Genomic DNA, 10553 nt, shown 5'->3' with positions numbered 1-10553 from the left:
GCAAGGAATAGAGTGAGTTGGAACGATGTAGAATACCGGGGTCGATGTGCTGTCAGTGGATTGAACCAGGGCATGTGAAGCATCTGGGGTAAACCATGGAAAGTTCTGTGGGGCCTGGATGTGGAAAGGGAGCTATGGTTTTGGTGCATTATTACATGACAGCTAGAGACTGAGTGTGAGCGAATGGGGCCTTTGTTGTCTTTTCCTAGCACTACCTCGCACATTGAAGGGGGAGGGGGTTGTTATTCCATGTGTGGCGAGGTGGCAATGGGAATGAATAAGGGCAGACAGTATGAATTATGTACTTGTGTATATATGTATATGTCTGTGTGTATATATATGTATACATTGAGATGTATAGGTATGTATATTTTCGTGTGTGGACGTGTATGTATATACATGTGTATGTGGGTGGGTTGGGCCATTCTTTCGTGTGTTTCCTTGCGCTACCTCGCTAACGCGGGAGACAGCGACAAAGCAAAATGAATAAAATAAATAAATAGATATATGAGTGGATGGGCCATTCTTTCTTCGTCTGTTTCCTGGCGCTACCTCGCTAATGCAGGAAACGGCGATCAAGTATAATGAAAAATAGAATATACATATGTAGGCTGTATCACCTTTATTAAATGAAAATGAATACAGTCTCTGTGAGAAACTTCTTGCTTCGGAGGAGTCCATAATTTTGATGCTCTTGCTTGTAAAGAAGCCTTGAAGCTACAGAAGCCTAAAAGAAAAAAAAAGGTTCTTGCAGATATATAATTAATTCGATTATTCATGAGAAAAAGATGGTTAAGTTGTACCAGAATTATTAAGCGAAGCATTGACGATCAGTTTTCAAAATTTGGTTTTGAAATATGATGAGTGGTTAGAGTAAGAAAGATGACTGGTTTTGATCTGAAATAGTATATGATTGGTTGAAAAGTGAAAGGTGAGGTCTTCTGACTGTATGAACATGTGAAATAGACTGATAGAAAAAGATAGTATTATGTGTGAAAGGGTAAAATGCTGAAGAAGAATGAGATCACTTACAGTGATGTGCTAGGGAAGAAGAGTGAAGGTGTACGTAGGTAATGGTTGGTAGTATGAATGCGTTTCTGGACCTGTGTAAACAAAAAGATATCTAAAAGAGATTGTAGGGCTGCCCTTGCTTAGCAATGGTAACCATTATAATGAATGTACATAGATAAAGAAGCAGATATTGCTTTTTTCTCTTGAGTTTTTATGGTAAAATGTAAAATATTTATAGAAGTGTGAAAAGAAAGTAAGTTAAGCTCTCATATAAAAAGGGATATAGGGAAGAATCTCTTCTGTTTTTTTGTTGGAAAGGTACTTTGATTATACTTTTTTAGAGACTACCGGATGAGTGAGAGATTTTACTGCAAATGCACCCAGATTTTAATGGCTAGAGACGTTATTGTCACTAATACTTAGATTTTAATACTGCCACATGGTCGAATTAAGCAAACCCCATGAGACAGACCAGTTCAAATTTTGCAAAGCTTTGCATCGATAGATATATTTAAAATTGGTTTTTAACTTCATTAAACTTTTTTCAACAGGAATTTCTAATAATATGTAAAAGAATTCAGCAGATGATTATTAATAGTATCCAAAGAGATATATTTTGAACACTTAACACATTGATTAGCAAAAGGTTTACTTGTATAGAATTTTATCCCAGGAAAGAATACCTGCCAATCTTTAGTTATGTTTTAAAAGAGAAGGAACTTCACCCCAGTTAACATTTATATTTTTAGAAGAAATTACTGGAATATAGTGTCCTTTCATGCAAATTTTGCATTAATATCCATAGAATTGTTCAAAAGTAATAAACTCAGACCAAATCATTAGAAGTAAACAAAACATATAAGATGATAAGAAAACAACTTGCTGATCAGGCATTAAAACCTGTGTAGTGAAAACTAAGGCTGTGTAACATGTTATATTTAACACCGAATTAGGATCTTGTTTATTCCAGTTTTATGCATTGTACATTCACTTTGTAAACTGATTTGAATTTTTTCTGATCTTATGTATTATTTATTTATTTATTTATTTATTTTACAGTTAACAATTTCATCCAGAGAGCAGCTAAACTAATTTGAATTTTCTCTGATCTTATGTATTATTTATTTATTTATTTATTTATTTTACAGTTAACAATTTCATCCAGAGAGCAACTACTTTGTGCATGATCACTGGTCATTACAGCGGTAACTACCATTGACTTTCTTTTTGATTGTATGAACCAGGTCGCTAAAATCCAACTTCCTCTTGCATTGTAATTACCTGTTTGTACTGTATGAAGAGAGTTTTAAACTTAAGGAGCCCTGTTTTTGAACATTCTATGTCATACAACTCTTTTATTTCTTTATGCTCTCTGCCTTAACCATGTCTTCAGTCATTTTATTCTACTCATCCACCACCACTCTTATGCCATGAAAAACACTGCTCCTCAATGTGCTGCTTTCAGCTACATTAACATAGATATTCACTAATCAGTATTTTACATACCTTGTGTCCATTGCATTTTACACAATCATTATTTGCATGATTTTTCTAATATTTTTAAACCACAATGATTCTTGTGACATTGCTCAGGTTACTATTTCACCTTTCTAATATGACTATTCTATGGTATAGAACCCTACATCTTTGTATCCATACAAATGAAGTGACATAAGCATTACTTACAGGTCTCTTGCACATTCTAGACTGCTTTTTCATATTTTTCCTATCACTAAAGATACCAATATCTGATCTACCTTGCCCTACTCAGCATGCAGTTTCTTTTATGCCATTATTATATACTGCCCCTACATAAGTGTGTCAGTTTGTGCTGTATGGGAGGGAGTTCTACACTGGGACCCCATGTGAGTGTGTGTGTGGTTATTGTTTGTGTGGTACAGGGAGAAAGTTTTGCCCTTGTGATGCTCTGTGTGTATGTACTATGTTTTTACTCCTGTATATCTATGTATATATAAACACATCAGCCTAAGCCAGGTATCCAGTTATAGGCTAGCCCCAAGGGGAGGAGGAACATCTGTGGTGGATGTGGGCCAAATTCTATGACCAGGATTTGAACCCATGTTGATCTGACCCTGGGTGGACCCTTGGTAACTCATAATCAGCATTGCTAATCATTACACTAAGAAGGCTCATGTGTTTATGTGTAAATACTGTTTGTACTGTTTGGGGAGGGAGTTTCTTTTTACACCATGGCTCCTATCAGTTATACAATGTCTACTATCATACAAATTCTTAAACTTATGTATGATCTGTGTGTTTGTGGATACATTCTTTTTAGCCTGATAACACAAAGACAATTCATGATAAAACTTTATACGGACAACAAAAGGTACTCCCTGTGGAAGTGTCGAATTGATTAGATTTTTAGGCATTTAGCTGAGTATATTGTCTTATCATTTAGAAAGCCTGTTTTGTAAGTGCAATAACTAAGAGGTGCGACAGGAATGGATGAAGGCAAGCAAGTATGAATATGTTCATGTGTATATATGTATATGTCTGTGTAGGTGTATGCATATGTGTATATGTTGATATGTATATGTATGTACATGTGCGTGTATGGGTGTTTATGTATATATATGTCTATATAAGTGGATTGGCCATTCCTTGTCTGTTTCCTGGCACTACCTTGTTGACATAGGAAATGGCGATCATGTATAATAAATGTAATATATATTTATTTATTTTGCTTTGTCGCTGTCTCCTTTGTTAGCGAGGTAGCGCAAGGAAACAGATGAAAGAATGGCCCAACCCACCCACATACAAATGTATATACATACACGTCCACACACGCAAATGTACATACCTATACATCTCAACGTATACATATATATATATATATATATATATATATATATATATATATATATATATATATATATATATACACACAGACATATACATATATACACATGTACATACTGTCTTCCTTTATTCATTCCCATCGCCACCCTGCCACACATGAAATAACAACCCCCTCCCCCTCATGTGTGCGAGGTAGTGCTAGGAAAAGACAAAAAAGGCCATATTCATTCACACTCAGTCTCTAGCTCACGTAATAATGTACCGAAACCACAGCTCCCTAGATAAATGTGACACACATCTGTTCTTAATTCATGTTACTTCATCCATACAAATATCGTTACAAAGACATGCATTACTCATATGTTTATTTAAAGCCATGCTGTTTTAACATTACTTGCTTTCTTCTGTGTTGTGCTACCTTTCTAGAAATTTGCTTCATTTACTCCGTTTAGTGCTAAGACTCTGATGTATAACTAGTTTGAATTCATAATTTTAGCTTGTGTTATTTTATTCCTAAAATTTTTCAGTTGAAATGAGAAAAAGTGGATTATAAGATCCTCTTCCTGCTCTAATCCATCCAAGGTTTTCACCTAATATGATAATGTTTTCAACACTTATAGTTTTGTAATGTAGACTAACTCATCTAATAAGATGAATTTCCCTAAAATTCATGTATTCTCTTTTAATTCTACTTTCACTTATTGAAAAATTGCTGAAAGACTTGGCACTTGCTTGCTTTGCCATACAACCATATACTTGCTCCATACCCATTCAATTCCTATTTTATCTTCAAGTGTTATACTACTCAATGCCCAATCCACAATTAATTTTTCTTTTGAATATCTTTTATCATTAAATCTTCTCCCAGTGCCATGGGTTGCATTAATATATAGCATTAATGAAGAATGTATGTGAGAAATACTTAGATAAACAAATGGATTTGTATGTAGCATTTATGGCTCTAGAGAAGGCATATGATAGAGTTAATAGAGATGTTCTGTGGAAGGTATTAAGAGTATATGGTGTGGGAGGCAAGTAGCTAGAAGCAGTGAAAAGCTTTTATTGAGGATGTAAGGCATGTGTATGAGTAAGAAGAGAGGAAAGTGATTTGTTCCCAGTGAATGTCGGTTTGTGGCAGGGGTGCGTGATGTCAATATGATTGTTTAATTTGTTTATGGATCGGGTTGTTAGGGAGGTGAATGCAAGAGTTTTGGAGAGAGGGGCAAGTATGCGTGAGTCAGTTGTTGTTTGCTGATGGAGTCAATTGTTGTTTGCTGATGATACTGTGAGAAACTGCAGAAGCTGGTGACTGAGTTTGGTAAAGTGTGTGAAAGAAGAAAGCTGAGAGTAAATGTGGATAAGAGCAAGGTTATTAGGTTCAGTAGGGTTGAGGGACAAGTCAATTGGGAGGTAAGTTTGATTGGAGAGAAACTGGAGGAAGTGAAGTATTTTAGACATCTGGGAGTGGATTTAGCAGCAGATGGATCCATGGAAGCAGAAGTGAGTCACAGGATGGGGGAGAGGGCGAAGGTTCTGGGAGCCTTGAAGAATGTGTGGAAGGTGAGAGCGCTATCTTGGAGAGCAAAAATGGGTATGTTTTTAGGAATGGTGGTTAGGTTATTGACCAACCCTTAGGAGAGGATAAACAGCTGTGTTGACAATGGACCAACTGCCACAACCAAGATTCAAACTTATGAGCTTGTTCCTCAGGTGGCCCGTGAATGCGTTATGGTCAGCAACATTAACCACTTTTGCATGCAATCCTCAGTTCTTTAATTACATTACCACTCCATATAGTATATTTAACCTCATCCATGTGTTCATTCCTTTGCACATACACTACTAAATGTAATTTCATCCCAGTTGTGTAACAACCATAACCTCAAATTTTTACGGTTTACCATCTGTGATTGCTGAGTTCAGTGCCTTCTTTCACTGAATATTTTTATCCCTTATCAAACTTGTTATTATACCTCACAATCCAGTTCAGAGAAAAGTTTTACAACCTTATATTGTTGCCTTGCACTTTCCCTTGCTTAAAGTCCACTTACCTACCCAGCCAGGGAAGAGACTATTTTTGAGGCTCTGTGTTTGAGAATGAAGGAAAGTAAAGACTGGACATAATGTTATGAATGCTCAGTTTGTTCTGCAAAATTATTAGCTAGCAACTACCATAATAACTGCATGCAAGTTTTTATGGAACTAATTCAGTACTGTAATGAGGGAAGGGGTGTTGGTCTCAGGGTTTGATGCTAAAGGTGAAGGCCTGGATAGAGCTATACATGCCATTTTGACAGATTTTACCCAAACCTATGAATATGAATGATTGTAACCAGTTAAGGGCTAAATACTACATCCCTAACTGATAGTCAACTTTTCAAATGCATTTTGAAAGGTGAAAAGCAAGCTAACTTGGTCTCTCACATGACAGATCTCAACCCAGTTAATGGGCTCGTCATATTATGTGACTGAGCTTCTCTGATGTTAAGTTAATCAGTACAGCACTTAAGGGACATGACTGGTTCAATAAGGTCAGACCAAGAGTTATAGTACTTGTATGAGTGGTTCCTACATGAAAAACAGACTTGCTTAAGTGGGTGAATTTGATTTTGGTTTGATTTTATGACAGTATTTGGATTTTTCCTAAACGCTGAAGTACAAGTAAGAAGCCCTTGAAGTTTTTATTTTCAGAAAAGTCTTTGAAATTATCAAGTTGTTTCTGCCCCAGACTTGCTGTTTTTTGAATGAGGTTAGTGGTAGGTACATTTTGATCCTCTTCTTGATGTATATTTATGGGATAAGTCTAGCCTTCTCCCATAGATGTATTTAGAACGAATCTTGAGAGCTCTTAATTAGGTAGCTGGGGCAACTTAATTGAGGTCAACAAATTTCATGGTTTGTGACAGATTTGGATGCCCTGTAACCTGAACCTTTTAAGAAATAGGTTAAAACGTTTAGATTTACTGCATCTTGTATGTGAACTTCCCAAAGAAATCCAGAGTAACGTAAACTTTAATACTATATTATGGATTATTTATGATGGTTTATGTTACACTGGTTTCACTTCGTGATGTACGAGTTCCCTGAAATGGATTTTTAGTGTTTTTATTTTCAATATGGTCTTCGAGGAGATAAGTACAGTATATTGTAGCGTGAAATAATCGGACTTTATGATATCTTTTCAACTTAGATGAAATGATGAAGGTAGCATGTTGATAGGCATTACAATAATTTTGATTTACCATTAATGATTTCAAATGATGGTAAATATATCGAGTTATGAGGTATCCAAAAACACTGGTGTGGCCCAGTGGGACAGTACCTTTGAAGAACCAAAGACAGTGTTTGATGGTACCTACTGAAAGCCACTTATACTGTTAAGCGGTTTACATTAATTGTAATCAATTATGAATGCAGAATAAAGATTTGAATAGTTGTGTTGTTTTTTCCTGAGGGTACATGATTATATATATGCAGTATCACAAAGGTTCAGAATGTTAGAGATCATTAGAGACTTTGAAAGAGGGCTCCGTTTTCCAGTTGGATCTTTGCTTTAAGTTGTTTGTGATGCACACATCATCCAGAGTGTTGAGTGAAAAGTGCACCAAGGTGTAAAGGTTACTGTGAGTGGGGATGAAGGATAATTTTTTCTTCATATAGGGTACAATTTCCAAAAATGAGTATGACCCTGTGGTCCCCCATAGCTTCTCATGAATAGGTATGGATTTCTGTTCATATAATGTGCTCTGAGATTAGTGATGGAAGTAGCAGGAGCAGACATTTGAAAGTGGTAAGGTAAAAACTGCAAAAAAAGATGAAATATAACATTGGTGGCAGTGAATGTAATCAAATACCAAAATTGTTGGATAGCACTGAATATGTAAAATATGACAGGGCACTACCATTACTATAATGGACTGAATAGCTCTCTTAATTTTGGTGTCAATAAATTTGAAGGAAAAACAACCCAAAATGACTGGTAGCAATCTGAGAACTCTGTATTATTATTACTCTCAGTAAGTATTACTATTACTCAGGATCCTGGCATGGGTCAATTTCATAGGTAGAGAAGCAAAGTGTAAGAAAAATGTGCACATTTATAGCAAACACACCAAGCACTACAAAAAAAAAGGAAAGGAAGACTGTCCTGCCTATCCAGTTACATTCCCACATTATATAAGAATTACCCAAACACTACTCCCAAAACTTAATACCGTTCAAAAAAATTTTCATGAGCTGCTGATATACTCTTGAAGTAACTGACTACACTGTTTAAGAAGCTCTCAAAACCTGAGGAGGTTAGTAGTCAAAAGACTGCTTGCTTTCCAAGGTGTCTGCTTACTTGAATGGTTAAACATCACCTGATTCACGACATCTACAAAAGCCACCCTATGACACACTTCCAAGGTTCCATTTGCTGCCATGTCCACTCACAGATATTTAAAACACTTCACTTCCTCCAAATTTTCTCCAATCAAACTCATACCCCAACTAAGCTGTTCCTTAACTCTGCCAACCCTAATACCTAGATTTTTTTTTCACACACTCAATTAACTCCTTTCACACACAGTTCCCAACTCAGTCACAAACTGCTACAGTTTCTCACTCGAATCAGCCACCAGTGCTGTATCATCAGCAAATGACAAATGACACTTCCCAGGTCCTGTCATCTCTTATAGACTACATACTCGCCCCTTTCTCTAGGACTTGCATTTACCTTCATCACCCCATTCATAAACAGACTGAACAACCACGGTGACACCGCACACACCTGCAGCAAACCATCCTTCATTTGAAACATTTCACTCCTCTCTTCCTATTTTTACACATGCCAAACACCTTTGCTGAAAATTTTTCATTGCTTCTAGCAGCTTTCCTCTCATATCATATACTCTGAAAACCCTCCAAAAGGCATTTCTATCAATCCTTTAATCAGATCTATGAATACCATATATATATATATATATATATATGGAGGAAGTGAAGTGTTTTAGATATCTGGGAGTGGATCTGGCAGTGGATGGAACCATGGAAGCGGAAGTGGATCATAGGGTGGGGGAGGGGGCAAAAATCCTGGGGGCCTTGAAGAATGTGTGGAAGTCGAGAACATTATCTCGGAAAGCAAAAATGGGTATGTTTGAAGGAATAGTGGTTCCAACAATGTTGTATGGTTGCGAGGCGTGGGCTATGGATAGAGTTGTGTGCAGGAGGATGGATGTGCTGGAAATGAGATGTTTGAGGACAATGTGTGGTGTGAGGTGGTTTGATCGAGTGAGTAACGTAAGGGTAAGAGAGATGTGTGGAAATAAAAAGAGCGTGGTTGAGAGAGCAGAAGAGGGTGTTTTAAAGTGGTTTGGGCACATGGAGAGGATGAGTGAGGAAAGATTGACCAAGAGGATATATGTGTCGGAGGTGGAGGGAACAAGGAGAAGAGGGAGACCAAATTGGAGGTGGAAAGATGGAGTGAAAAAGATTTTGTGTGATCGGGGCCTGAACATGCAGGAGGGTGAAAGGAGGGCAAGGAATAGAGTGAATTGGAGCGATGTGGTATACCGGGGTTGACGTGCTGTCAGTGGATTGAAGCAAGGCATGTGAAGCGTCTGGGGTAAACCATGGAAAGCTGTGTAGGTATGTATATTTGCGTGTGTGGACGTATGTATATACATGTGTATGGGGGGGGGGTTGGGCCATTTCTTTCGTCTGTTTCCTTGCGCTACCTCGCAAACGCGGGAGACAGCGACAAGGTATAATAAAAAAAAAAAAAAAAAATATCTATATATATATATATATATATATATATATATATATATATATATATATATATATATATATATATATGTGTGTGTGTGTGTGTGTGAAGCACCTGGGGTAAACCTTGGGAAGGTCTGTGGGGCCTGGATGTAGAAAGGGAGCTGTGGTTTCGATGCATTACACATGACAAATACAGACTGAGTGTGGACGAATGTGGCCTCTTTTATCTTTTCCTGGCGCTAACTCGCTTGATGCTATTTCATGTGTGGCGGGGTAGCGACGAGAATGGATGAAGGCAGCAAGTATGAATATGTGCATGTGTATATGTGTATGTATTTGTATGCATACGTTGAAATGTATATGTATGTATATGTGCGTGTATGGACATTGATGTATATATATGTGTATGTGGGTGGTTGGGCCATTCTTCGTCTGTTTCCTTGCGCTACCTCGCTGACGCGGGAAACAGTAGTTAGGTATAACAAATAAGATAAAATAGTATATATATATATATATATATATATATATATATATATATATATATATATATATATATATATATATAGTCTTTTTAGAACCTTTGAGTAATATATAAAAAGTTTAGTTGAAGCCACACTGGAGAGAATTTCATTGGGGTAATAAGGTTAAGAGATATGGTTGGAAAGGCCACTTGCCAAATTTTAGGGGGGAACTAGTGTGGTCTGATTCTCTAACTGAATTACATATATGAATCATTCTTGTTCCGGCAGTAGAATTTTGGTGTGGGGATATTTCATAAGGGGAAGTACAGTTAAGGATAGAATATCCATGATTTACTAGTTTTATCAACATTCCCGTAATGAGCTGTTTTAGGAATCTAATGCTCCTCACTGTCAGAGTTCTGGGTGAAAGTAGGAAAGTATGAGGTTCTAGTAGTATCCCTATAATCTCTTGTCAATTTCATTTGATTCATAAACTAGTCTGCAATA

The sequence above is a fragment of the Panulirus ornatus genome, chromosome 63 (genome assembly GCF_036320965.1).
Source record: "Panulirus ornatus isolate Po-2019 chromosome 63, ASM3632096v1, whole genome shotgun sequence".
Lineage (NCBI taxonomy): Eukaryota > Metazoa > Arthropoda > Malacostraca > Decapoda > Palinuridae > Panulirus > Panulirus ornatus.
Note: the sequence above shows the minus strand (reverse complement) of the source record.